The 26,471-nt window shown below is 40.6% G+C and overlaps 1 long non-coding RNA gene across 1 annotated transcript; it reads right to left on the reverse strand.

Annotated features, from left to right (window-relative positions):
• Positions 1-20,727: 20,727 nt before the first annotated feature.
• Positions 20,728-23,887, reverse strand: LOC141594219 (uncharacterized). The gene is made up of 3 exons (XR_012522067.1): positions 23,779-23,887; positions 23,418-23,611; positions 20,728-21,041 (listed from the first exon to the last, which is right to left on the reverse strand). It is a non-coding gene; the product is annotated as an uncharacterized LOC141594219 (long non-coding RNA).
• Between the last annotated feature and the right edge of the window lie 2,584 nt (positions 23,888-26,471).

Here is a 26,471-nt window from a genome sequence, read left to right on the forward strand (position 1 = left end):
TTTCCTGCACAACATATCCTTTTTGTCGCTGTAAAAAAAACTCAATTGCGCATAACTCCTAGATCGGAATTCAGAATTGGCTAATTTTTTTTCGTTAAATGATTATCTCGTCATAATCTACAATTTTGAGAAAAAGAAATCGCCGACTGACATTTTATAGGATTTTTTTTAACGAAAATCTCAAATCAAACATATATTGGATCTTAAATTTTTGAATGACCATTTTCGTTTTATCAATTTATAGATCTCGAAGAGTTAATCAATTTGAAAAAAAAAATAGTCAATTCCGATTTCTTGTATATAATTTATGCTCAATTGCAAATTTTTAAAATGATAAAGAGGGCATGTTGTGCTTGAAAATCAAATTTCAAAGATATCATGTACACAAACTTAAAAAGTAGGGTACCACGGGTCAAGGGTACCACGTGAATTTTCCGTTTAAATATTAATCAAAACACAAAAACCAATCAAATAATCAATCAAATACTATAATCCCAAATTTTAGCAAAACCAGAAAACCCACGAATCAAATGTTACCAACTACCACGACTCCACAATCAACACAAATGACGAAAATCGATTATTTTAATTAAAAAACCCAAAGTTAATTTGAGCTAGTTTAATGAGGACGTATCTATGTGGGGAAGATCCAAGGGGTTTACTAAATTAACTAATCTTCTAATAATAATATGATAAATTTTGGTAATTACTGGCTTCTAAAGATAGGAAAAGAAGCAGCTTTGAATAGAAGGGAAATGCATGTCAGATGTAGCAATTGGCTGATGGAATGAGCATCAAATTCTCATCTGACTATATATTCTTTTTTTTAAAGATATTAAGATTTGAAGAGGTAGAAAGTGAGATTTGAAGGGTTTTTTTAATGAGATTTGTTGTTTTAATTTGATTTGAAGTGAGATTAGAATGAGATTTTGATGAGAATTTTTGTTAATTTGAAGAGGATTTGATTTTGAAAAGTGCATTCAAGCATAAAACTCAGGTTAGGTTTGTGGTGAGGAAGTAGCGTTGGTGGTAGTGGTGGTGGCGACGAATGATGCCGCGAAGTCGTCAGGTTGCAGAGAGGGAGGGAGATGAATATGACCGCAATGGTTTTGGGTGTTTGATGTTGATGATGGAGAAGTTGAAAGTAGGTGGAGAAGAGGAGATGACTTCACATTGGGGTTTATTGATTTTTTTTTAAGTGAGACCTGACCAACAGGTACCCGGTGACTTGGTGTATTGTGAGAAAAATGAGGGCATAGTTCAGATTTTTCTTAGTTAAACGTTAGTATGGATTAATATGAGAAGGGATGTTATAGTTTGGATTATTCTCAGCAAATAAACTTTTTTTTATTAATATTTTGTAAACTTTTATTTTGTATTATTCATAAAAATATAACCATTTTTACTTTCTTGATATGATAAATTGAATTTCTCGCGAGATTTTAATAAAGGGGCTTAATTTCACTTATTTTGTAAGTTATGGGGCCTAATTACTCCAATTGAAAGTTGTGGGGATTAATTTAACAATTGCACAAAGGTATGGGGGTCAATCACCACTTTCCCGAATTGCTATTTATTAATGTATATATGACATGTGATAATGCGGTTAATAGACTATACAACCAGTTTCTGAACTCACCCACTTAGCCTTATACCTACTATAACTTCACTTTTCAAAACTTATATCTAAGATAACCTTTTTTTAAAACTTATACCTAAAATCCCATTTTTTTCCAAACTTAATACCAAAATCTCAAAAAATGACATAAATAGACCATTTTACCCTTATTAATTACTGCACCCACCCTTTCATCCACCACCTTGACCCACTAACACCCAAGCCCACCTTACCCAACACTACTAGTACCATCGTCGGTGCCTCACCATTGTCCTACCGTTGACAACCACCTCAAGCTCCACCTCTAACGCGTCGAACACCTACAAAACCAAAGCCCAATCAAACCCCTTCCCAAAGCACCCAAATCCCCAAAATCTTAACCCATATGCAACCCTAAACCGCCGACGCCCCACAGATCTAGTAGTGGCAGCAACTTGGTGGGTAATTGATTTCTTATTAGAGGAGGGGAGAAGAAGTAAAAGAAGAGGTTAAATAGAGGTTAAGGCCGAGATTGGGGGTTTGGGTGTTTGAGTGGCTGACGGTGGTACTAAGGGAGGTCGGCGGCGCGAGGACAACAGTTGGGCGGCAAAGCCGACATTGGTGGTGGTGCTGCCGACATTGGAGGTGGTGGCGGTGGGGGAGGAAGTGGTTGTGGGGATGGTTATGGGTTTATTAGGGTGAACTAAAGTGGTGATGTTTAAATACTAAGGTTAAAATAGTCAATTCATGTCATTTTTGAGATTTTGGTATTAAGTTTGGAAAAAAATAGGATTTTAGGTATAAGTTTTTAAAAAAAGTTATCTTAGGTATAAGTTTTGAAAAGTGAAGTTATAGTAAGTATAAGTTATTATTTTACCCTAAAAAAAATAAACTTAAGAAAGCTCAAAAAAAAATGATACATAAACTCAGTTAGATATATGTTGGTCGTACAATGCTAATATACAACTGGTTGTAAGATAGTATTTGTGGTGATAATGAGTAGGAAAATTTGTAATATGGTGTTTGTTTTATTTATTAGTATAGAAAAATAGATTAAATTAAGTTGTTTTAACTTTATAACTTTTAACTCTAGCGCAAATAAGTTAAATAAAATGGAAAAATAATAAACCAACTATTATTTGACACAAAAGGTAATAACTATCATTTCTTGAGGGAATCATAATTGATAAAGACTTGTTTAATTTTAAACATAAGTATGCATGCTTTTGTATTTAATACATATATAGTATATTACTTTGTATATCATACATCTTTCACTTAATTTTTCATGGCAGGCGCACCCCAAGGTATAACTTTGACGGTTTTCTTTCCATTAGGGTCATACCTATGAAGACCATCCTTCTGTGCACCCCAATAACAGTACCACAAATAGGATCCTACATCCTGTTGTACAGTAGCATTGTACAACAGGCCCAAATTATATATATTTCTATTTAAGCCCAATAAAAATAATAATAAATTCTACGCATCTTCTTTTTCCCTAATTCTAATTTCCTATTCAGTCGACAAACCCTCTTCTCCCCCTTCTCTAGATTTCTCTTAAACGACAGTCGACAAATCTCTTTTCTCCATAATTTTGATTCTAAAATAGTGAAAGGAAAGCAATTTACATCATCATCAAGGAGAAAAACGCATTTAACAATATTTCGTGAACGAAGCAATTTATATCATCATCATGAAGGAAAAATGCATCTAACAATACTTTGAGGTAAATTTCTACACCAGTCATACGAACTATTATTAAAAGAATACGAACTAAAAAATACGATTACCTAAGAATACGAGCTATTAAGATAAGAATACGAGCTAATGTAAAAAGAATACGAGCTTTAAGGATCACGAACTTAAAAAAAACGAGCACATAAGAATACGAGCTATTAAGATAAGAATACGAGCTAAAGTAAAAAGAACACGAGCTTAAAAATACGGGCACATAAGAATACGAACTATTAAGATAAGAATACGAGCTAATGTAAAAAGAATACGAGCTTAAAATGATCATGAGCTTTAAAATACGAGCACATAAGAATACGAGATATTCAGATAAGAATACGAGCTAATGTAAAAATAATACGAGTTTCAACTATTTTCATGCATTAGAAATTTTGGATAAAAAAATTCCTTCAAGATGAAGTTCAGTTCCGCATAGTCAATTAATTATAATAATTTAAGGGAGAAGATGATTCATTAATTGGATGATGGAGGAAGATGAAGAGAAGTTAGAAAAATATGGAAACAGTCAGAGAGATAATGAGGATTAGATTGAAAATTGAATTACGTTACCTTTTTTTTTGCAAAAATATTTGAAAAAAGACTAAAATAACCTTGAATGTACAATGCTCATTGTACATCCAGTTGTATAGTCTTGGAACTGTAACAGTACTTATCTCCACAATATTGTGTAAACTCGTTATCATTTTCAAATCCAACGAAATTTAGACGCCCTTCAGAAGAAGATGCTTCACAATCTAGTTTGGTAACTGTCTTTGTGTTTACTATGAGCTCAAGTCTTTTGTGTGCAGGAGTAATTTCGGAATCAAAATTCTTATCACCATTCTTACAACGAAGGTGAAGCGTATCAGTGATCTTGTTCGTAAGAACCATACGATATGTTTTGGCATTTACCAAAGGCAATAATACACCATAGCTCAATATGATAAACGTTACAAAATAACCTAAATAATTCATTTTCAGTGATTTTTGGGTAAAACTTGTTTATGAAAAAAATACTGTGAAATCGGTTTTTGCAAGACATTGTAAACTAACAGAAAGCTATTTATCGGAACACAATTTTGTTGTTTACTACCATGAAATAAAAATTAATATTATTCACTTTCGAGTTTGATATCCATTTTCAGTGCTAATTAGACTTTTGAATTTTGATAATTAATGGAAGATGATATCAAGTATGATATCCTAAAAGTATAATTTGCACCCAAAAATATTTATTTTTATTCAAAAGTGATGCTCCCTCAATCTATTTATTACTCTTTATATTAATGTTTCCGAGATAAGCCTCAATTTATTTATTTCGACTTACGAGTGCTCACTATATATCCCCAAATGCCTTTAACGGTGATTGCAAACAATATTTCCCATTGTTTTCATATCGATGCTGATAAGAGGGGACGCTAAAACTATCAATCAATTGTACATGTGTTACATTACGAAGGAAGTGTCATTTTTTCCATCCGCTTGGTCAGGTAACCGATGAGAATGACTATTTATGCATCGGTTGTTTAATATAAGCGATGAGAATGGTCAACTATGCAATCGGTTTTTATTGTTATAACCGATGGGGGTATGTCTCTTTCTCTTTTTTACTATCCATTCTGATCTCGTTTATAATTAACATAAATACCTTTTCTTTTATAAGATTTTGATATAAGTAGGTTTATTCTACTCAAAATTTTGCGCACCTTCCTTATAAATAGGATCGCTAAAAGCCAAACCAGGCAATTCCAGCAACAAACTTTATGGGCCATTGTGGCCAACGCAACAGGGGCGAACCATATCAAAAAAAAATTATATACATCCACTAATAGTAGCTCGTTTATATCCAACTATTATACAACATAAATAACTAATTCAAGTACTAATATTCAATCGTTCAAGTGGATAATTTTACATCACTCTCAAACGTGATCCAAAGCTTCAATTGTCATTATTAATCTTACAAACATTATATAAAAAACAATCATGAAAGATCATATTATAGGTTAATTAAAAAATATCATATGGTTATGTTTTGCATGCATTCACCTCATGACAAAATAAGGGAACGGGTAATTCTTAGTATTTCAAAGACAATGCATTTTTTTAAAAAAAATTATGGAATATAAGAAAAGGCGGAATGAAGGAAGTTATAATTTTAAATTTTAGAAATGTTCATTTGAAAAGATTTTACATGTTATTAATAAAGTTATTTTATAGACCCACTTGAACTTCTAATTCTAAATCTTGAACCAAATATTAGCAACGAAGTTAGAATCCCTAAAAGAGATGTTCTTGCTATTCCACAATTTTGGTATCCATTTGACATGATACGCAAAATTTCTGAGAATCAATGTTTCTATTGATAAATTCCTCTCCACAGGAAGCGGTTTGGATAAGATTTTCGACAACGTTGTTATCCAAGCTCATTGAGCTTTTCGCGGAAGTGGTAATTAAGCCCCTTAACTTTGTTCAATTGTGAAATCAGGTCCCATAAGTTTCATTTGGAGCAATCAAGCCCCTTAAGTTTCACCAAAAGTGAAATTCACCCCCAATTTCTAAATTATCACCAAATTATTATATTAAAATCATTTTTAATACAATTTATCAAATATAAAATATTTTTATAATTTTAGAACTTTTATATTTATATTTAATTTTGAGAATTGTTTTTTTTTTGAACTTTATAGATATAGACAATTTATAATATATGTATGAATACTATATAAATTACTCCGTATAAACAATGTACTAAATATGTATGTAAAAGTCTTTTTCAATGATTAATAAATTATGTAGAAGTTCGTAAAGTTGCAATTAGGAATTTTTAGTATTTAATAAATTGTTTAATAGTAATATAAAATGTTTTTAATTAATTCTTGTGAATTTTCTTAGAATGGGGTTGAAATTCACTTTTGGTGAAACTTAAGGGGCTTGATTGCTCCAAATGAAACTTATAGGACCTAATTTCACAATTGAACAAAGTTAAGGAGCTTAATTACCACTTTCGCGAACTTCCAAGTATCAAAAGATTTTCCTACAAAAAGTCCTTATCATGTCATTCATTCGACACATATCCTTCAACAATCCTTTCAGGTTCCAATGATTTTGGAGCGCAATCGCATACCTAATTTTAACGGAATAAATTCTAGAAATAGAGTGGTTCTAATAAATATAATCCCTAAACTCTGAACTAGGGCAGAAAATGTATGGATTTTATCAGAAGTATTATTAGCGAAAATCTCACAAATAAGAGTTTCTTTACATCTGCCAGATTCTTATCAGTTTATGGACCATACAATCGGTTGTAGTACAAGTTGTGTAGAATCCGAGCTTTATAACAATTTTTACGAGTTTTGTTTTACAGAATATGAGCTTTATTGTAAACTTTATGAGTTTATCCACTCAAATATAAAAAAAAAAAGAGAAAGAAAAAGAAAAAGCTCATAAAAAATACATATAAGTTCAAATAGATATATGTTGACTATACAATACTATTGTACAACTGGATGTATAATTGTATTTGTGGATTCTTGTTGAAGTTGGCAAACACTTCGAGGAGATAAATCACTGGGTAAAGGCAATGAACCGTTTATCCAACTCAAGTTCCACGCATCAACAGTAGACGGAAAAACAACTTGTCAAGCAAACTTTTAAGCCTAAAACCCCGAAAGCATATCGACTACTACCTCTCGAGGATAAATCATACATTTTAATGTCCAAATTTAAGAGAAAATAAGAACCAATCTCGTATTTAATGCCTAATTAACGCCTTTCCAATCAAACTATGAAGGTTACAAATAATATTTCACACAGACTTAGCTAAGAGAGCCTTACTCAAGCAACTAGTGTTACGGATCCCAGGACCCATCAAACCTTTAGACTATGTTCATCAATAACATTCATGAAAAGAAGACAAAAAATAATCATCAAAAAGTAATAATAGAATTATGCTCGAGGAAAAAAAATTAGAGGGTTGCTATCTACCTTCTCTTCCCCACCTTCTCTTCCACCTTCTCATTTGCCCTCTCACAATCGGTTAAATAAATATATATCGTGTGGGGTCGGAAGGCAAGTGAATGAGGCAAAATATACAATATTCTAAATTTCTAATCGTTTGTGAGAGAAAAAGGTAGAATAAAAGGTAGATAGTATTCCTCAAAATATTATGACATTGGGTTATGCTTATTAAAGAGTGTAATTGATGTGATAATGAAATAATAAAAGTGAGTATTACAAAAAAATTGTTAATTGGGGGAAAATTGAGAGTGAAAGTTATTGAATTGGAAGAATAGTAAAATGGTAACAATATTAATTTTATATTTGTTCCGGGTGTAATTCCGGAGCAGGATTTGTTACCACGTAAGCTTGTAGAATGATGACTTTGCTTGACTCTTCCTTTCGGCCTCTCCTGAAACAATGAACAAACTGAGGGCTCGGCTTGGTACCGAGCGAACTCACTCCGACGCTCAAGTCAGTAAACTTAAAGAGATTAAGTTGTGTGTTACTTGGCAAAGTATATTGTAGAGAGATAAGGAAGTTTATACCAGATTAGTGTATTTGTGAGATGAATTGTGGATTATTCGATTATTTTCGGATCCTTTTCTCAATGAGAGAAGTGGAGTATTTATAGACTTTCACCTTTTGTCAAGTAGTGGCCAAGTGGCAGAGCAGGTGGAAAGACTGTTCTACCCTCGGCCGAGGGACCCATGGCAGGCCGGCTGGCCTGGTTGACTTCATGCCGAGGGGTCTTGGATATGAGTACGCGGATATGTCTCCCGGCTGGTTGGTTGCCTAGCTGAGACCCAAGTGACAGGCCGATAGGCTGCGTCGGTTAGGCTGTCTAATATGTTGACTTGCTGTGGATATCTTTGACCTTGCTCAATATGTTGACTCAGTCATCGGGTGCAGAATATGCCCCATCAATTTGCCCCCAGCGTAGTCTATGCCGTGGTATGGACCTTCGATGAGTGTTGAGCGTATTCTGCGCATGTTGAATTTCTTCCCCGGCTTCTCCTTCCTCGGCTTGGTACTGCTCAGGCCGTACCATATCCCCCCTCCACATGGATGTGTAATGGACATCAAATGTGGAAAAGAAAAATGGCGCTGGCTGAGACCGATGTTGTGAGTGTCGTGTGCTTTTGATTGCCCCCGGCCGGTGCTGCCAAGCTCGGTTGAACAGCGGGCCGTTTGGCAAGTAGATACCAAGGATCGTTTTTGAAGAAGATACGTCGATTGGCATTCTGTCAAGGTGCGTGTTGAAGAAGTTTTGAAACTGTTTGTCGATTGACATCCCATGGCTGCATGCTTGACACGTGGCTCGGTGTTGATTGGTTGACGCTTCATGGGCTTTGCCCTGATTGGTCCGTTTCATGGGCTTTGCTCTATAAATAGAGCAGTTAGCCCCTGATTTTGGCCACCAAAAATTCATTTTCTCAAAAAACTTTCTTCCCTCTAGCTTTCTTCGAAGAAACTTCTCTTTAGTCTTCAAAGCGTTACTCGGCATAATACTTTTGCAAGGTAAACAAACAAATTTTTCAACTTTTATTTGTTAAGTATTTGTTGTCATGTCTTCTGCTGATGCTGGACCCAGTACTTCTGCGCCGGGGGGCGAGCCGTCGCATCCTGATGAGCAGGAGCCACTTGCCGTCACCCCGATAAGGTTCGGGGGTCCCAGGTCTCCTTCTCCTGAAATCGATGAGAGATATATGGAGGGTATTGATGATGATGAGAATGATGATGATGATGATGATGAGGCGACCCCTTCTGCCGTAGGGAGGCCGCTTGTTTCGGGTCACGGTGATGCCTGCTCGATCAGTCCTGATCGTGCCTGGACGAATAAGTTCGCTAGCTGCTCCGGTTCTGACCTTTTCGAACACCATTTCTCCTTCGGCAGGGAGTATAGAATTGTTATCCCTAAGGAGGGTCAGGCGGTCTGTTGCCCTCCCGAGGGTTGTATCGGCGTATATATCAGACACCTGGAGTATGGGCTCCGGTTTCCTCTGAATGAATACGTTGTTGCCATTATTAAAGCCATGAATGTCGCCGTGGCCTAATTGCATCCGTTGGCCATCAGGACGATTGTTGGTTTCGTATGGTTGTGCCTTTTCAAAGGGGAGGCCCCAACGGTGAACCTATTTCGCCGGCTTCACCACCTTCGACAGAATTTCGTAGGTGGCACGGGGTGGTATAGCATCCAGACTGAGCCGGGTTATATCACCGTTTCTAAGCTTAATTGTTGCAAGGAATGGAAGGGGCGGTGGGTATACGTTGAGGTTCCGGGGGACTATCCGCTGCCCCGGTCCTTTCAGAGCCGCGTCAATTTGCGGTGTGAGAGCCAAGGGGAGCATGACAAATATGTCTCCCGGAGTAAGCTTAAGATGGACGCCAGCAGGGTCTATCTTAATGAGGATGAAAAACGGGCAATGAAGCTGTTTGAAGCTGAGAAGGATGGGACGCCGAAGGGATGGATGCCCCCGCCGCAGATCATTCTTCAGGATGAGCTGCTCTGCCACGTCGGCCTCATACCGGCCCTCGAACGGGGTGAGTGGGATCGGTGTGAGGCCCATCTTTCCTTTTTATGTTTCTGTTTTTGAACTTGTTTTATTTCTTTTGCTTAACTCCTCCTTTGTTTCTTTTGCAGACCGATTTGGCCCGAAACTGTCTGCCTCCGTCCTCGAGAGGTTGGGACTCGACGAGAACGGGAGAGTTGTTGAGTTGCATCCTAAGGCCGCGGCACGTGATCGCAGACCGGCCCCAAACGAACTTATGGATCAGCAGTTGAAGGCACTGGATGCGACGGCGGCTCAGACGCGGATTGCCGGTAACGTGCCGCGCTGGAAACCAAAGACAACACCCACGGCGGCAACGGCATCAACCCCAATCCAATCTGTAATCCCCATCGTCCAAAAGAAGCAGGTGGTGGTGGTCGTCGACGTTGAAGAGGAGGTCACTGTTGCTGAGGGTCCTCCTCTTTCAAATAAGAGAAAAGAGACCGAGTCTGCTGCTGCCGCTGTTACCGAGGCTGGCAAAGAAAAGGGGCCTCCAACCAAGAAGGCCAAGGCTGGTACAGATCTAACCTGTGGCTCAGATTTAGCTGGTTCATTAGGCATTCCTGATGACAAACTTTCTGACATGTCAATGAATGTTGACATGGATGCTCTGTCTGAATTTTTTGTAGATCAACCGACGTCGGCTGCCGGTCCCACTGAACGGCAATTGGGGAAGCGGCCTATGCAGACGGGCAATCAAATTGTCACCGTCGACTCCTCATTCCTGAAGCCTTCCGCCGCTCAGCTTGTGGCGGAAGGCACAAGGTTGTGCAAGAAGCTGGCGAAGTGGAACGAACTAGCCGGCGCTCACATTATGGAGCAAGAAACGGTCATGTCTCGAGCTGCCCCTGCGGTTGAACGGCTTAGGCTCGAGCTTGATGCCTCTAAGCAAGAGGTCGAGAATGCGAAAAAGGACCTCCAGGCCGCCGAAAACGATTTCATCGTTGAGCGAAAGCTCAGGGAGGATGCTGAGAAGGAGGTCCTAGCCGAGAGGGCCAAGGCTGAGGCTGCATTGGCTGAAGCCGGTAAGCTGCGGGAGGAGCGGGACAAGCTTCAGGGTGGTCACGACGCTGCGGTTGCTAAGAGGGAAGAATGGAAGTCTCTGAATTCGGCTCAGGCGAAGGCGCACAGGAATACAAGGGCTATCCTCGCCCAGAGGGAGAAGGACATTGAGACGCTCCAAACTGTCGTCATCCCTAACATGTGCGCCCAATACCGGGACCAGGCCGAAGAAGCTACCAGGGAAGTAATCAGAGAGCTCTTTCCTGAAGGCTCCTTCCCGTGGCAAAAATTTGACCAGCTGCTTGACGATAAGGCGGCTGCTGCGGAGGCAAAGGCTGCGGAGGAGGCAGAGGCGAAGAAGGCCGCTGAGGAGGCTGCGGAGAAGGCGGCCCATGCTGAAAAGGTGAAGGCGGCCAGGAAGGAAGCTGAGAGGGCAAAGGCAGCTGAAGCTGCCAAGTCGACTTCTGGGTCGCCCACTAATGGTGATGCCGCCATCGCCGCGATGGCGAGTAAACGAGGCATAGGGAGACGGGCGGTCGTCACCGGATTCACCCGGCCCTTCGGACAGTTTCAGTTGTTCGGGGGCCAACTATTGAGCCTTTCCTCTCTGCCATCTTTTTTGGCGCTTTCAATTCTTATGTCTGTAACCTTTTGCTGTACCTTTCCTTTTTTTTGTTGAACTTTGGTAGGTAGTGTTTAGGCTATCCTTATGGGGACGGCCGTCGACTTCTTTCTTTGTATTACCTGTAAACATTTCAATAAGAGTTCGTTTATTTTGCCTCCGGCTTGGCCGAGGTCTTTATCTCATTCTCATCTGAGTTGTCTTCTTTCGTTATTAATTGAGTGCTTTTTCTTTCGTTTTTACCTTCGGCTTGGCCGAGGCAGTTAGAATGCGTATCTCAACTGTACTTAACGTTTTTAAACATGTTGGCATGTCGGTCGCTTCCTCCTTCCCTCTCGGTCTGGCCGAGGCGTCAGATTTGCGCTTCCCAACCGCCGTTGTGAACATGTTAGCGTATCGGTCGTTGTGTCCCCGTCACTCTCGGTCTGGCCGAGGCAATCGGGGTTACGGCGCGACAGCGTTCGTATCTGTAGACGTGTTGATCGCTTTCTCTTTCGCTCTCGGTCTGGCCGAGGCGTCCGATTTGCGTTTCTCAACCGTACTTATATGTTCCTAAGCATGTTGGTCGTTGTGGCGAGTATCAACTGCTGTTGGCAAGTCGCGTTTCCCTCGTCACTCTCGGCTTTGGCCGAGGCAACCGAGTTTACGTTTTGACTGCTTTCCGTATCTATAGACATATTGATCGCTTCCTCTACCACTCCCGGATTGGCCGAGGCAGTCAGATTTGCGTCTCAACAGTGCTTATACGCTTTTGTACTTCGGTAGTGACTATGGAGGGGACAAGTATTTTGATGGAAAATTTGGATCACTTTTATAAGGTATAAACACACGTTGGGGTGCCCACAACGGTCTTGGACACCTCCGCCGTTATATGAAATATTTCCTTAGGTTGTCTGTGTTCCAGTGGCTCATTAGAGGCACTCCCTCCATGTCTGTCAGCCGGTATGTTCCCGGCCTCATTTCTTCAACCACTTTGTAGGGTCCTTCCCAGTTGGCCGTCATTTTACCATGGACGTTTCCTTTGTTGGTCGCGGCTGACTTTCTTAGGACTAGATCTCCTACTCTTAAGTCTCTTTTGTGGACCCTACGGTTGTATGCTCTTCTCATTCGGTTTTGATACACTGCTAAGTTAAGCCGTGCCGTGTCTCGGCTTTCTTCGACCAGGTCTAGGGAGACTCTCAGGCCTTCCTCATTTTCGACTGGGTCAAAGGTTTGCTTTCTGAATGTCGGCATCGATACTTCAATTGGCAGGACGGCTTCAGACCCATAGACTAGGTGGAATGGACTGTACCCCGTTGCTTCTTTCTCCGTGGTTCTAAGGGACCACAGGACGCCGGGTAGTTCATCAGCCCACCTTCCCTTTAGATCTTCAACCTTATTTTTCAGCCCGTTTAGGATTATTTTATTAGCTGCTTCCGCCTGCCCGTTGCTCTGAGGGTGGCAGACGAAGGAGTATGCAAACTTGATACCGAGCTCTTCTAGCCAGTTCATCACCATGTCACTCGAAAACTCTCGGTCGTGGTCAAATACCATGACTTGGGGTAACCCAAAACAAGTTATGATGTTTTCCCAGATTACCTTTCTTACGGCCGCCGTGGTCTTGGCAGGTACCACGACAGCTTCGACCCATTTGGTGAAGTAGTCGACGACGACGATCAGGTACTTCCTTCCTCCGGAGGCCGTCGGAAATGGCCCTAATAAATCCATCCCCCACTGTGCAAATGGTAGGGGGCTAAATCGGTTGCGAGTCCCGGGAAGGTGCGTGTATCACCGGAGCATGCATCTGACAATTCTTGCACTTCTTGGTCTTAGCTCTGGAATCCTCAAGCATGGTGGGCCAGAAGTAGCCGGCTCGGAGAGCTTTGTGGGCTAGCGTTCTTGCCCCCATGTGATGTCCACAGATGCCTTCGTGAATCTCTGTCAGTATGAGCTCCGCGTCGGCTGGGCCGACACATTTCAAAAGTGGTCTTATCACGGACCTTCTGTATAGTTCTCCTTCGAACACCAAGTACCTTGCGGCGATCCTTCTTATCTTCTGGGAGAGACTGCGGTCCTCCGGTAACTCTTTTGTTAGTTTGTATTTCATTATCGGAGTCATCCACGTTGTCTCGGCCTCGATGTCGCCCACCAAGCCGACGGTCTCAGTGATGCTTTTAGCATTCCTGATATCTACCAGCACGGTTCGGCTGACATTCTTGATGCTTGAACTGGCAAGTTTTGAGAGAGCGTCGGCTCGGTTGTTCTCAGACCTGGGGATGCATTGGATTTGGAAAGATTTCAATTTTGCAGTGTCAGCTTTTACCCTTTCCAGGTATCTTACCATCCCATCGTCTCGAGCCTCATACTCTCCTCTGATTTGGTTAGTCACCAATAGTGAGTCTGTCTTCAACACAATGTGTTCCGCTCCGACAGCTCTAGCTAGCTCGACTCCAGTTATCACCGCCTCGTATTCGGATTCGTTGTTCGAGGCCGAGAAGGTAAACTTCAAGGCATACTCAAACTCGTCCCCGTTTGGGCTGATGATAAGGATGCCGGCTCTTGAGCTGTTCGTCGTGGAGGACCCGTCGGTGTATACTTCCCATACTCCGGGATTTGGTTCTTCTTGATATGTGCACTCGGCCAGGAAGTCCGCAAGTGCCGCCCTTTATCGAGGGCCTCGGCTTGTATTGAATGCCGAGGCCGGATAGCTCTACTTGCTCATTTGATGAGCTGCGGATTTTTTGAATTTTTCCAATGCTTTCTCCAATGGCTGGTCGGTTAAGACCGTCACGGGATGTGCGTCGAAGTAAGGTTTTAGTTTCCTTGCGGCAACGATTTACAAAGAAAGGCCGCTTTTTCGATCGGTGGGTAGTTTCTTTCGGCGGCCAGCGGTGTATGGCGATAAAGTAGATTGGGTGTTCTTGCTTGTCTTCTTCTCGACGATTACGGCGCGACGACCGTGGCCGAGGTAACTGCTATGTATAGATATAGCGTCTCCCCAAAGATCGGCTGGACAAGGTCGGGAGAGTTAGAAGATGAGCTTTGATTGCACGAAAGCCGTGCTCTGTTCCTCCCCCCAGCTGAAGTCTTTATTCCCCTTCAACACTTTGAAGAATGGGGTGCTCTTGTCGGCTGACCGAGAGATGAAACGGGCGAGAGCCGCCATCCTCCCGGTCAACATCATAACCTCTTTTCGATTCCTCGGCTCCGGAGGTCCAAAGATTGCTTGGACTTTCTCGGATTGGCATCAATTCCCCGGCGCCGACAAGCACGCCGAGGAACTTACCTGCCCGGACACCGAAGTTGCATTTCATTGGGTTAAGTTTCATCTTGTATTTCCTTAGTGAACAAAATGTTTCGCTCAAGTCGGCCAAGTGCTCGTCATCAGACTTGCTTTTTACAATAGCGTCGTCGACGTAAGCCTCGATGTTTCGCCCTTTTTGATCTTGAAACACTTTGTCCACCAGCCTAGTGTAAGTTGCGCATTTTTTTTTCAAACCGAACGGCATCATTTTATACATGTATGTGCCGTGTATGGTGATGAATGCGCACTTAGGCATGTCTTCTTCGGCCATGAACACCTGATGGTACCCTGAGAAGGCGTCTAGTAGGCTTAGCATAGTGTAGCCTGCCGTTGCGTCAATTAAGCTATCTATTCGAGGCAAGGGATATCAATCTTTAGGGCATGCTTTATTAAGATTTGTAAAATCAACACACATCCTCCACCCCCCTGATGACTTCTTCACCATTACAACATTTGCTAGCCACTCAGGGTAAGTACAAGGCATGATAAAGCCTGCCTCTAATAGTTTATCTACCTCGGCCTTGATGGCCTCATCCTTCTCGGCCGAGAAGTTCCTCATCTTCTGCTTGACAGGGCGAGCGTTGGAGAGCACGTTCAGCTTGTGAACGATCACCTCTCGGCTCACGCCTGGCATCTCGGCGGCTGAGTACGCGAAGACGTCTTTGTTCTTCCTCAGCAGTCTAGGAGATCGGCTCTGAATTTTGGCTCCAGGCCGACACGACAGTTACGGTGCGTCCTGGGTCAATTTCTACTTGCTCGGTCTCGGCTCCCTCGACCATGCTGACGTTGTTGGTGCTCATCGGATCACCCTCCTGTCGTAAGGATGGGCGCTTCCCCTTCTCTGATTTCTTCGCCACTTTGAGGGATTGCATGTTACACCCTCTGGCAGATATTTGGACATTGACCACTTCGTCTCTCTCGTCCTTTGAGACGAGCTTTTGTGCCTCCCCCCGGTCCGAGACATACATCAATGTCAGGGCCCGGATGGACACTACAGCATCGGCCTCGCTCAAAGTAACCCGGCCTATCAGAACATTGTAGGCGGACGAACCATCAATGACCACGAACTCAGATAACACATTCTTGGCCGCATCCGTCTGGCCGAACATTACCGGCAACCTGATTGACCCCAGGGGTACCAGGCCGGCCCCCGAGAAGCTGTATAGTGGGTTGGTGCAGGGGCTCAGGTCCTCAATCTTCAGACCGAGATTGAGGAAGCATTCCCTGAACATGATGTTCGTGTAGGCGCCTGTATCAATTAGGCACCTCTTAACCAAGTGGTTGGATATGTCCAGGTGGACTACCAGCGGGTCGCTGTGCGGGGCTACGACTCCTTCATAGTCTTTCTTTCCGATGGTTATATCGGGGACGGTAGAAGCGGGGATCGCTGTGGTGGGCACAAAGTTGATGGCTTGGTAAAGGTCATTTAGGTGCCGTTTGTGCCCATTAGCTGACCCTCCGTTCTCGTCTCCTCCGGTAACCACCTGGATCACTCCCATCCTCTGGAATACTGATTTCCTATTCGCCCCATCGGAGCTCGTTTCCGGGGCCGCAGCTACATACTTGCTGAGGGCCCCCTTTCGGATCAGCTCCTCGATGGCGTTCTTCAGGTGCCGACAGTTGTCGGTCTTATGGCCGGGTTGGCCGTGGTAATCGCAAAATTGGCTTGCGTCGCCTTCCGCCCTCGTCTTGGGGGGTCTTGCCCACTTCTGCCCTTCACTTTTGCTCAGGGCGAAGACCTCGGCCGGAGATTTGACCATGGGGGTGAGACCGCTGTACCGCCTCTGGGTGTATGGTCCCGAACTCCCCCCGGCGTCCGCCGAGTTCTGCTTCCTGTTAGATCTCTCAGGCCGTGACCGATTCATGTCACGGCGACCTTCATCAACGTTATCCTGGCGGCTCCTCCTTTCTGGGTGCCCAACTTCACTGTGGCCTACTCAGGTCTTGTGGTAGTCCTCCACCTTTACGGCTCGGTCGGCCATCTTTCTGGCGGAGTCCAGGTTGAGGACTTCGCATTTGATCAGCTCATTTTTGAGCTCGCCTTTCGGGAGGCCTTTCATCAGTGCGAAGGCCGCCAGTTCGGTGTTCAGCTCACAGATCTGTTGAGCTTTTGCGTCGAACCTCTTCACATAGCTCCGTAGAGACTCGTCATCCCCCTGTCGGATAGTGAGGAGATCCGATGTCTCCACGGCCCTCCTCTTGTTGCAGGCGTACTGGGCTACGAAGTTATCCCTTAGGTCGGCGTAGCAGTATACCGAACCATTAGGCAGCCCCTTGTACCAACTCTGGGCCATCCCATGCAGGGTTGTTGGGAAGACTCGGCACCATACCTCATCAGGATGCTCCCATACCGACATGTAAGATTCGAAAGCCTCTGCGTGGTCGGTTGGGTCACTGTCCCCTTTGTATGACAGGGACGACAGCTTCAGTTTGGTCGGCACGGAGACGTCGAGGACATAGGCACTGAGGGGCTGTCTGACCACGTGTCGAATGACACGTGGCGATCGGCTCCTCGCAGCCCTAGTCCGGCTTCTCTCCCCGTGGCGGGAAGGGCTCCTGGTTGTCCGACTTTGGAGAGTCGGACTTCTTTCTTCATTTCTTCGGGGTTGGCCTCGTTGCGGCCGCGGCGACTCTGTCCTCCCGCGAGGGGGGGAAGGACTTTGGTCTGCCACTGGCAGCACGGGCTCCGCCGGCGTCCTAGTATGCATGGCTCCTTGTATTGCCCCGGACAAGTTATTCGGGGTCACTTTATGGGCCCTGGTCACCTGCGGGTGTGCTGCCATCACCGTCGTTGCGGCGGGGGTGATCGGCGTAGTACTCATCGAGTCCAGAACGAGCCGGATTTGGGTCGCATCGACCACATGTCCCATGACAGTGACATGGCCGGTGGGCAACGGTGTTTCTGGTAGTATCGGCATCCCGTACGCCGGTTGAATTACTCGGCCGGTGGGGGTTTGCCCGATCTCAGAGTTAGGGACTGTGTCATCCTGGTAGAATGCAGTTTCGTCGCTCACAATTACCACTTGTTGTTTTGACATCTTCTTAGCTTGTTGGGTGGGTTTTGTTTTGTGTTTTTTTTTTGTAAGGGATTTGACTAGCTTTTAGTATTGCTTTCCCACAGACGGCGCCAATTGTTCCGGGTGTAATTCCGGAGCAGGATTTGTTACCACGTAAGCTTGTAGAATGATGACTTTGCTTGACACTTCCTTTCGGCCTCTCCTGAAACAATGAACAAACTGAGGGCTCGGCTTGGTACCGAGCGAACTCACTCCGACGCTCAAGTCAGTAAACTTAAAGAGATTAAGTTGTGTGTTACTTGGCAAAGTATATTGTAGAGAGATAAGGGAGTTTATACCAGATTAGTGTATTTGTGAGATGAATTGTGGATTATTCGATTATTTTCGGATCCTTTTCTCAATGAGAGAAGTGGAGTATTTATAGACTTTCACCTTTTGTCACGCAGTGGCCAAGTGGCCAAGTGACAGAGCAGGTGGAAAGACTGTTCTACCCTCGGCCGAGGGACCCATGGCAAGCCGGCTGGCCTGGTTGACTCCATGCCGAGGGGTCTTGGATATGAGTACGCGGATATGTCTCCAGGCTGGCTGGTTGCCTAGCCGAGACCCAAGTGACAGGCCGACAGGCTGCGTCGGTTAGGCTGTCTAATATGTTGACTTGCTGTGGATATCTTTGACCTTGCTCAATATGTTGACTCGGTCATCGGGTGCAGAATATGCCCCATCAATATTCATAACACCCAACTTTCTAATGTTATTGTTGTAAGTAGTCTTAGGTAAGGTGACAAATTTATTGTACCAATGTATGACTTTGGTCGCCTTAGTACCACCCCACCAAAAATATGATAGAATCTAATTGATTTTAGATGTCACACTTACCAGTATTTTAGATACTTATAGAGCGAGAGTAAATAGAAAGCGAGAATAATACAGAGAAGATCAAGATTAACCTACCAGCAGCAAAAAAAATAAACAATATTCCAAGATGATACGTCTTTTGACCTCTCTCAATCAGGAAGTTTTCAACTTCCTTTTTAGAGTAGGCGAAATCAATCGGCAATCGAAGATAACTACCCTACTTTTTTTATTGTCTGGGACCTTTAGAATATTTAAACAGTCTTCTACCACCCTCAATTGCAATGGTACTAAAAAGAATAACAGATTTATCAAAATTAAGACATTGTCCAGAAATCTCACAGTACTTACGAATAGTTGTCGTGAGATTATGACAGTCATAAGTTGAATATTTGGTGGATTTTTTTTTTTAAATCATTAGCAAATAAAAGATGTGAGATGACATGAGAGTTCTAACAAATTTTAATACATGAAATAGCTTTATTCCCATGAGGAGATTATAACATTCTCGAAGAAACTTCAATTCATAACGCAAAAACATACGTCGAGAAGGGATCTCCTCGCTTTAAACCAATAGTAGGTCTTAATTGTTTATGAAGCGAGCCATTCACCAAAATTTCAGAGGAAACAGTCTTCATGCATTTCATAGTAAGTCTCATAAATTTTGATGGAAAATTCATACTTTCGAGTGAAGCTCTTAAGAAGTTACGTCCTTGAAGACAAGTAACCACCTTTGAAATTATTTTTAGTTCCGACATTATGAATAAGATCTTCTGTTCTAGAAGAATAGTGATAGTGACGCATTTTGTTACTACCCTCATAATAACATTTTAAAGATCGATGGGTCTAAAATTTTCCACGCGTTTGTGATTACAATAATTAGGGATCAATGTAATGAAGGTGCATATCATTACCCTACGGATATTAACAGTGTATAGAATGTTGATATCTGCATCAGTATCATCATTTTTAACAATATGCCTGAATTTTTGTAAAAAAAATGTCGGTATCCCATGAGGTCCAAGAGACTTAAAAACTCTCATTTGGAAAATCACATTACAGATTTCACATCTTATGAAAGCCGAAATTCAGCTTTGACACTTCTAATTTGTTTGTTAGTCCAACCGACTTAGATAATTTTCAAATCACAAACTCCAATCAATTAGTAGAGGCTACTATATATACGAGCGGAATTGGGTGTTCAATTAATGAACTTTTCAATACGTACCTAACCCCTTCCTTATATCTCACGAATACTAGATGCCCGTATTCATTAGACAATGAAATGTTTAATGTCAAGCTCGAGTTTTAGTGATGCAAGTTTTGCTGAAACTCTGTTAGTATGAGAATTGAGATCGACTCATTAGCTTCAAGTAGAACTTTAGGGCACCCACATTGAAAAGGATACAGCATCCACTTAGGACTCTCTCTCATCTAAGAGGATGTCCTCTTCAATGTGGATACATTCTCTTAGTGTCCTCTTTGATGAGGAAGAGGAAGACATCCTCTATTTACGGAGTATGTCCTGGAAGACGTCCTCTATTTATGGAGTATGTCCTTGTTTTGGCCCTTGTGCCATATAAGAGAGAAAAAGTGTGATGGGTCCTACTTTAAAGGTGAAAAGGAGAGCAATACAACATCCTCTTTGATGTGGAAGAAAAAAAGAGGAAGAGGATGAGAAATTGAAAAATGTGGCAAAAAAATAAAAGAAAATATTGTACCCAATGAAAAAATTAGAAAAAAAATAAAGAAGAGGAAGAAGACCTCCTCTTTAATGTGAATGCTCTTATGACCTGAAGCTCTGACACCTTCCTTCCTGTCTTTATGCATCATTTTTCACTCTTATGTAGTAGATTCATGTGTCAACCCCAGCTTTATTTCCATTACTTAATACTCATTGAGTCCACTACTCATGAGTCATGATGATATATCCGTCAAAATAATTAGACTTTTGGGAACCGTCGGATAAATAAATAGAACCAAACCATTAACTCAACTACGTATGGTATGCATATATCGGTCTTATTCATATCTTTCAATAACTAAAATTAATTAAGAATGTACTCGATATATATTTAGTTTTTTCTCTTCTACAAAGACAACCAAAGTAGCGGGCCAAGCCCAAAATGTACGGCGAGCCGTCAATCCAGTGGCTAATGTGAATATGTGATGGGCAGCCATGGAGTTAGAGTGCCCAATCTACTCCAATATTAACATTTTATATGGGAGTTCCTATCATCAAACAATAACATAGCAAAATAGTACTTGTAGTTTTACAGTTCATGAGCTAACGATGTCGTAACCACTTAATTACGAAACCTCCTGGAATCCCTATATCAGAGTAAATCAATAGCATCCGAGGTCCTTTTTACCTGTTTCAAGTCTGAAACACAACACAAGAGAAGCGTAAATAAATACTCGTATGCAATATATAAAAAATATCTTAAACTCAAAACGAGCATATCCGTTTTAAGCTTAAAATGTGTCAAATAGATAGATGAAACAAAAGAAGAATGTTTGAGGACGGGTATAAAACTTAAGATGGATATAACCGTTGTAAGAGAGACAGGGGCGTCTTGAAACATTCGGAGGCCCGGTGCAAAAAGAAATAATGAGGCCCTAAAAACTATACTCAAACTTTATAGAAATGAACATATTACGTTTTCCATTTCTTGGCAGATAAAGGTAAGCAAACTAATTAACTTTGAACAACTTTCTTAACAAAATACACTCAAAACTTTTTTTTGCCAAAGAGAAATCAATCAAAACCATCACAAATATGTACAGATTTATGAAATGATATAAGTAAAACTATTTAGTCATAATTATTCTAGATTAGTCATGATTGATCGACAAGTAATGAAAACACCAGATTAGAATATAAATGCAATTTAAGGGTCAACATTACAATTAGCGAGGGCAGATTTTGGTAATCACCAGATTAACTAAATCGTTCAGACTCATACAACGATTTAACCAAAATAATCTTGGATTACAAATGAATTAAAACTAAAATCATAAAATTAGAGAGGAATTCCTACCTTATCTTCAGATTCTCTCTCCAATTCTCCTTAGTAGTAAGCCTTTCAACTTGAAATTGATGAATTTGGATTGCTTTTTTTTTTTTAAATTGAGAAATTAAATGAATTTGAAATTGAAAATATATAATCAGAGGATTAGATTTGGGAGTTAGAGTGTGAAAATCTCAAACATTACATTGGAAAGGAGAAAATTATGGCTTGATACCTTAAACATCTTTACTGTAAATTGTAATTTTAGATTTTTTTTTTTTTTTTTTTTTACAGTGAAGGATACAAACTTGGGCTTGAAATTTGGAGGCCCGGTTCGACGGCCCTGGGCCTTAGACGCCCCTGAAGAGAGACCAAACGACTGAGTACATGATATCATATTATCAACATATTAGACTATATAAACATGACATCATCGAATAAAAAGGTTCTCGTTAAAGGCAGGGGCGAAGGGAGAAGGTAGCAAGGGGTAGTGGCCGCTACCCCATGCGAAAAAAAATCAATAAATAAGTCACGTCTTAGCTACCCCAAATGTAATTAAGGAAAGAATAACTATAATGAAGCGCGTATGTGAAATAGCAAAATAAATGTGCTTCAGTGGTAGAAATAGTAGTCTCCATGCAAATTGATTGGAGTTTGAATCTCACTATTGTCAAATTTTTGATTATTTTTTACTTTTTCAATTACCTTATTAAATGTTTCTTTGTTTGAGAAGGGAATCTGAAACAAATCCACAAACTTCATTATTAAATTATTTAATATACGTGATTTACTTTTGGTTATTTAATTTATTTATCTTTTGCTAATTTTTAAAATTGTCAATATTCATTATTTTAGGGTATTAACTATTAAAAATTTATTTTTACCCTAAAATGGTAAAATTTTCTTTTAATGACGGAGTATAAAGCCCGACCTATAATAATGTAGAAAAATAAAAGTAAAGATAACAGGTTGTATTCTAAGAAAATATTTATCCCATTATATTAAATGTCCAATTCGTTGTAAATTACAATGCAAAAATCAAAATTATTTTTAAAAAATACTCCAATATATAAAGATAAGTTGAATTATACAATGAAACCTTCAAGCTATTACAATGCGTCCATTTGATTATATATTGTTAGTTTGTAATTTGAATTTTTATATGTTGCATACTACGAAATAACATTTTTTGGATTTCCAATTTTCAAATAGTATAGCCTTAAGAAATTTGCCACCCCACACAAAAAATTCTGTCTTCGCCCTTGGTTAAAGGCAGGGTAAAGGGGATTGGATGTTCAGAGGTTTCTCTATGTTAAATTGTTAATATCACAAAGAGGTTTGTTTTAGATTATGAGGATCAGACTATATAAACAACATGACATCATTGTATAAAAAGGTTCCGTCAAAGGCAGGTTAAAGGGGGTCGGATGTTCAGAGCTTTATCTATGTTAATATCACAAAGAGGTTTGTTTCCGGAATATGAGGATCACACTATATAAACAACATGACATCGTTGCATAAAAAGGTTCTGTCAAAGGCAGGGTAAAAAGGGTCGGATGTTTAGAGCTTTATCTATGTTATATCACAAAGAGGTTGGTTTCTTACACCTCTTGTACTACAAAAAAAAAAAAAAGAGCCTGCATTACAGAATTATTGTTTCTTACACCTTCTCTTGTAGTGGCGGCCAATGACATTGATAAATACAAACATTTATTCTTCACATGATAAAGAGACAAAAGATGACTAACCACGTAGTTTATCATGCTCCTTGGCTATAAGAATTGCTAGAAACTCAGAATCAGCTTCGTCACCCTCGTAGACGTCAGATGCATCACTGAAGAATAAAAAAGGTGGCCCTTATTATTAACAGTACATGCCTTATTTGCAGGTTTTTGAACCTTCTGCCCATTCTCAATGCCAGTCCTAACATATGAAAATTCGTCTGCAAAGCAAATCAATGGTAACTACTAGTAGGAGAAAAACACTAATTCCTCAACATCAAAGAGAGAAACAAAAATAGGCGAAACGCTTCAAAACTGCCCACTTATATCACTAGAGCAAATGATAAATTATGTTTGATAAGAAGTAACAATGCTATAAGCCTCATACCTTCGTGTAACGATCATCCGGCTCATCCTTCAAAAAGAGAACATACACACCAAATGTCACTAGTGTATTAGTTGTGAAGTAAAGAGTGCATAATCTTTTCCGACTGAATGATCTGCCATAATTACACAAAGTTCATGAGAACCCCACGAATATAATAGTGTCCTAAATTATCAGCAAAATATACACAAAGTTCATAGAAGCCCCACACATGTAATAGAGTCATCAACGATTACCACAATATACACAAAGTTAATGAGAAACCCCACATATGTAATAGAAATATAATGGCACCCATACTTTTATAAAATGACAATGACCATATATAGTATAAGTAGTGAGTAGTAAGTTACTGAAGTCAAAATTAAGAGCTTGATAAAGAGCTTGTGCTCAAGAAACACACATCATCTCAAAAATAAGAATGTTTTGTTCATATCATTTCAAATGATAAAAGCGCTACATGGCGACACAGTTCTTAAAGCCTCATGTTGAAGCCGAAACTAGCCGTAGTGTAGGATTAGTCTCATTCAATCCTAAAATACTTATAATCCTAAAATACTTATAGTAGTAAGCCGACTTTTGACGTATTGATTAGTCTCATTCAATCCCACATAAGGCACACCCTATTCGAAAAGTTTATCTTCCAGTGTAGTACAAAAAAAAACTTGTTAGAACACATTTGGTTGATGATGCCAAGTTTCATTTGTTATTTAATTGTTTGCCTCTTAGTTAAATTGTTTAGCAAAATTGAAGCTATTGATGATCAATCAAAGAGTCCACAAGCTAATCAACGTAACAAGATGATCAAGATGAAGGCAAGACAAGAAAGCCCATTGCCTAGAATGAATGTTGTAAACGAGGTAGTTAAACATATCCTCTTTATGCATAAGTGATTGCAAAACCATGCAACAGTTCCTGTGACTGTTGCACCATGGTTTCTGGTACTAACGTATGGAGAATTTTCGGGAAAATTCACAAGTGTTTGAAATTCTTTAAAAAGTTTTTCTATGTTTAAAAGGAACATTATTTCAAAACTGAAGAACAAAAAGAACAAAAGGAATATGCTTGCACAATAATTTAAAAGATGCCAATCCCATTTGTGCAAGTTGTTTTTCATGCTAAAAATAGGTCTTATGCTTTTTCCATTTGTGGCAAAATTGTGAGTTCCCATACTTTATGGGAAACACTCCTTTGCTTTGGAAAAATGCAGCCACCTTGAGCCTCTCAAACCTGGTTGTTCTTTTATATTTTTTAAATGAAAATGCATACTATAAACTTGTGGATATTAGATTAAAGTAGTGTTAAGATCTTTCTCTTATACACTACCTTTCTCTATAAATAGCCACTTCATTTTTCATTTATTGCAAGACTTTTCAGAACACTCATTGTAAAACATTTGCAAAATCATTTCAGCATTTTAAGCTTTGTTCTTCAAATATTTGCAAAACCGTTTTCTGTTTTCAAAAGTCTTCACTTGTTTTTCAAAGCTGTAAAATCTCCAAGTATCAGTTCGCTTAACTGTTGCATAAAGAATATGTTCAATGATTCTCGTGTTTAGGTCTTAATTGTGATCTCCATGTTCTTAAGTGAACCACTGAGATTCGACTCGTAAAACCGTTGAGATAGAACTTTAAGTCTTGAAGCGGAGTAGCTTTGAGCAAGGGAAAGTCTTGAAGCGGAGTAGCTTCAAGCAATTGCAACCGGAGTAGGTTGGCGAGTTATTTTCATTGTAAGGGGTTTAGTTAAGTTTGAGTAAATTTCTAAACAAGCAATAAAATAACGGTTGGACGTAGGCTCGGAGTAGGAGTGAACCAATTTTTAAAACATCGTCTTGTTTGTTTATTTACTTTTACATTCGTTTATCCTTTGCATTTTTATCTACCTATCTCGTTGCGGTCTTTGTGCAAACTTCATTCATCATCTTGTTGCATAGACTGCATACCGTTTGTGAACTTACAACCCATTAAGTTTCTCAAACTCGTACCTAATAGATCTTACTTGTGTTAGTCATTAACCAAGTAAACGAGAAAATTTTTAAAAGGTACACCTAATTCACCCCCTCCCCCTCTTAGGTGTTTATCGTTCTTAACTCTTCAATTGGTATCAGAGCCTCGTGCTCTTGATATTGGTTAAAACCAAAGAGTTGATCCTAGTTATGGACGATTCAAAACATACTAAGTTTCCCATCTTTAAGGGGGAAAACTATGCTTGGTGGAAACACCGCATGGAGCACTATGTCAAAAGTGCGGACTACGAATGTTGGTTGATCATTCAAAAGGGTCCCCTCAAAATTGAGATGACTAATGCCGATGGCACTAAGTCCCTCAAAAGTGAGGACAAATATGTTGAAGCCGATTATAGAAAAGTCGAGAAAAACTCTAAAGCCATGTCCATCCTTCAATATGGCATCGGTGAACAAGAGATTAACCGGATATCCGGATGTGACTCGGCAAAGGAAATTTGGGACACCCTTAATCTTGCTTATGAGGGAACGTCACAAGTCAAAAAGTACCGTGTTGATCTTCTCATGCAACAATATGAGATGTTCAACATGGGAAGAGATGAGTCAATTAATAGTTTGTCTTCACGCTTCTCTAGTATTGTTAATGACCTCAAGAGTCTAGGTAGAAACTTTGAATCCGAGGATTTAGTCCGTAAAATCCTTCGTAGCCTATCTGAAAAATGGCAACCGAAGG

Source organism: Silene latifolia, chromosome 8 (assembly GCF_048544455.1).
Source record: "Silene latifolia isolate original U9 population chromosome 8, ASM4854445v1, whole genome shotgun sequence".
NCBI classification, from domain to species: domain Eukaryota; kingdom Viridiplantae; phylum Streptophyta; class Magnoliopsida; order Caryophyllales; family Caryophyllaceae; genus Silene; species Silene latifolia.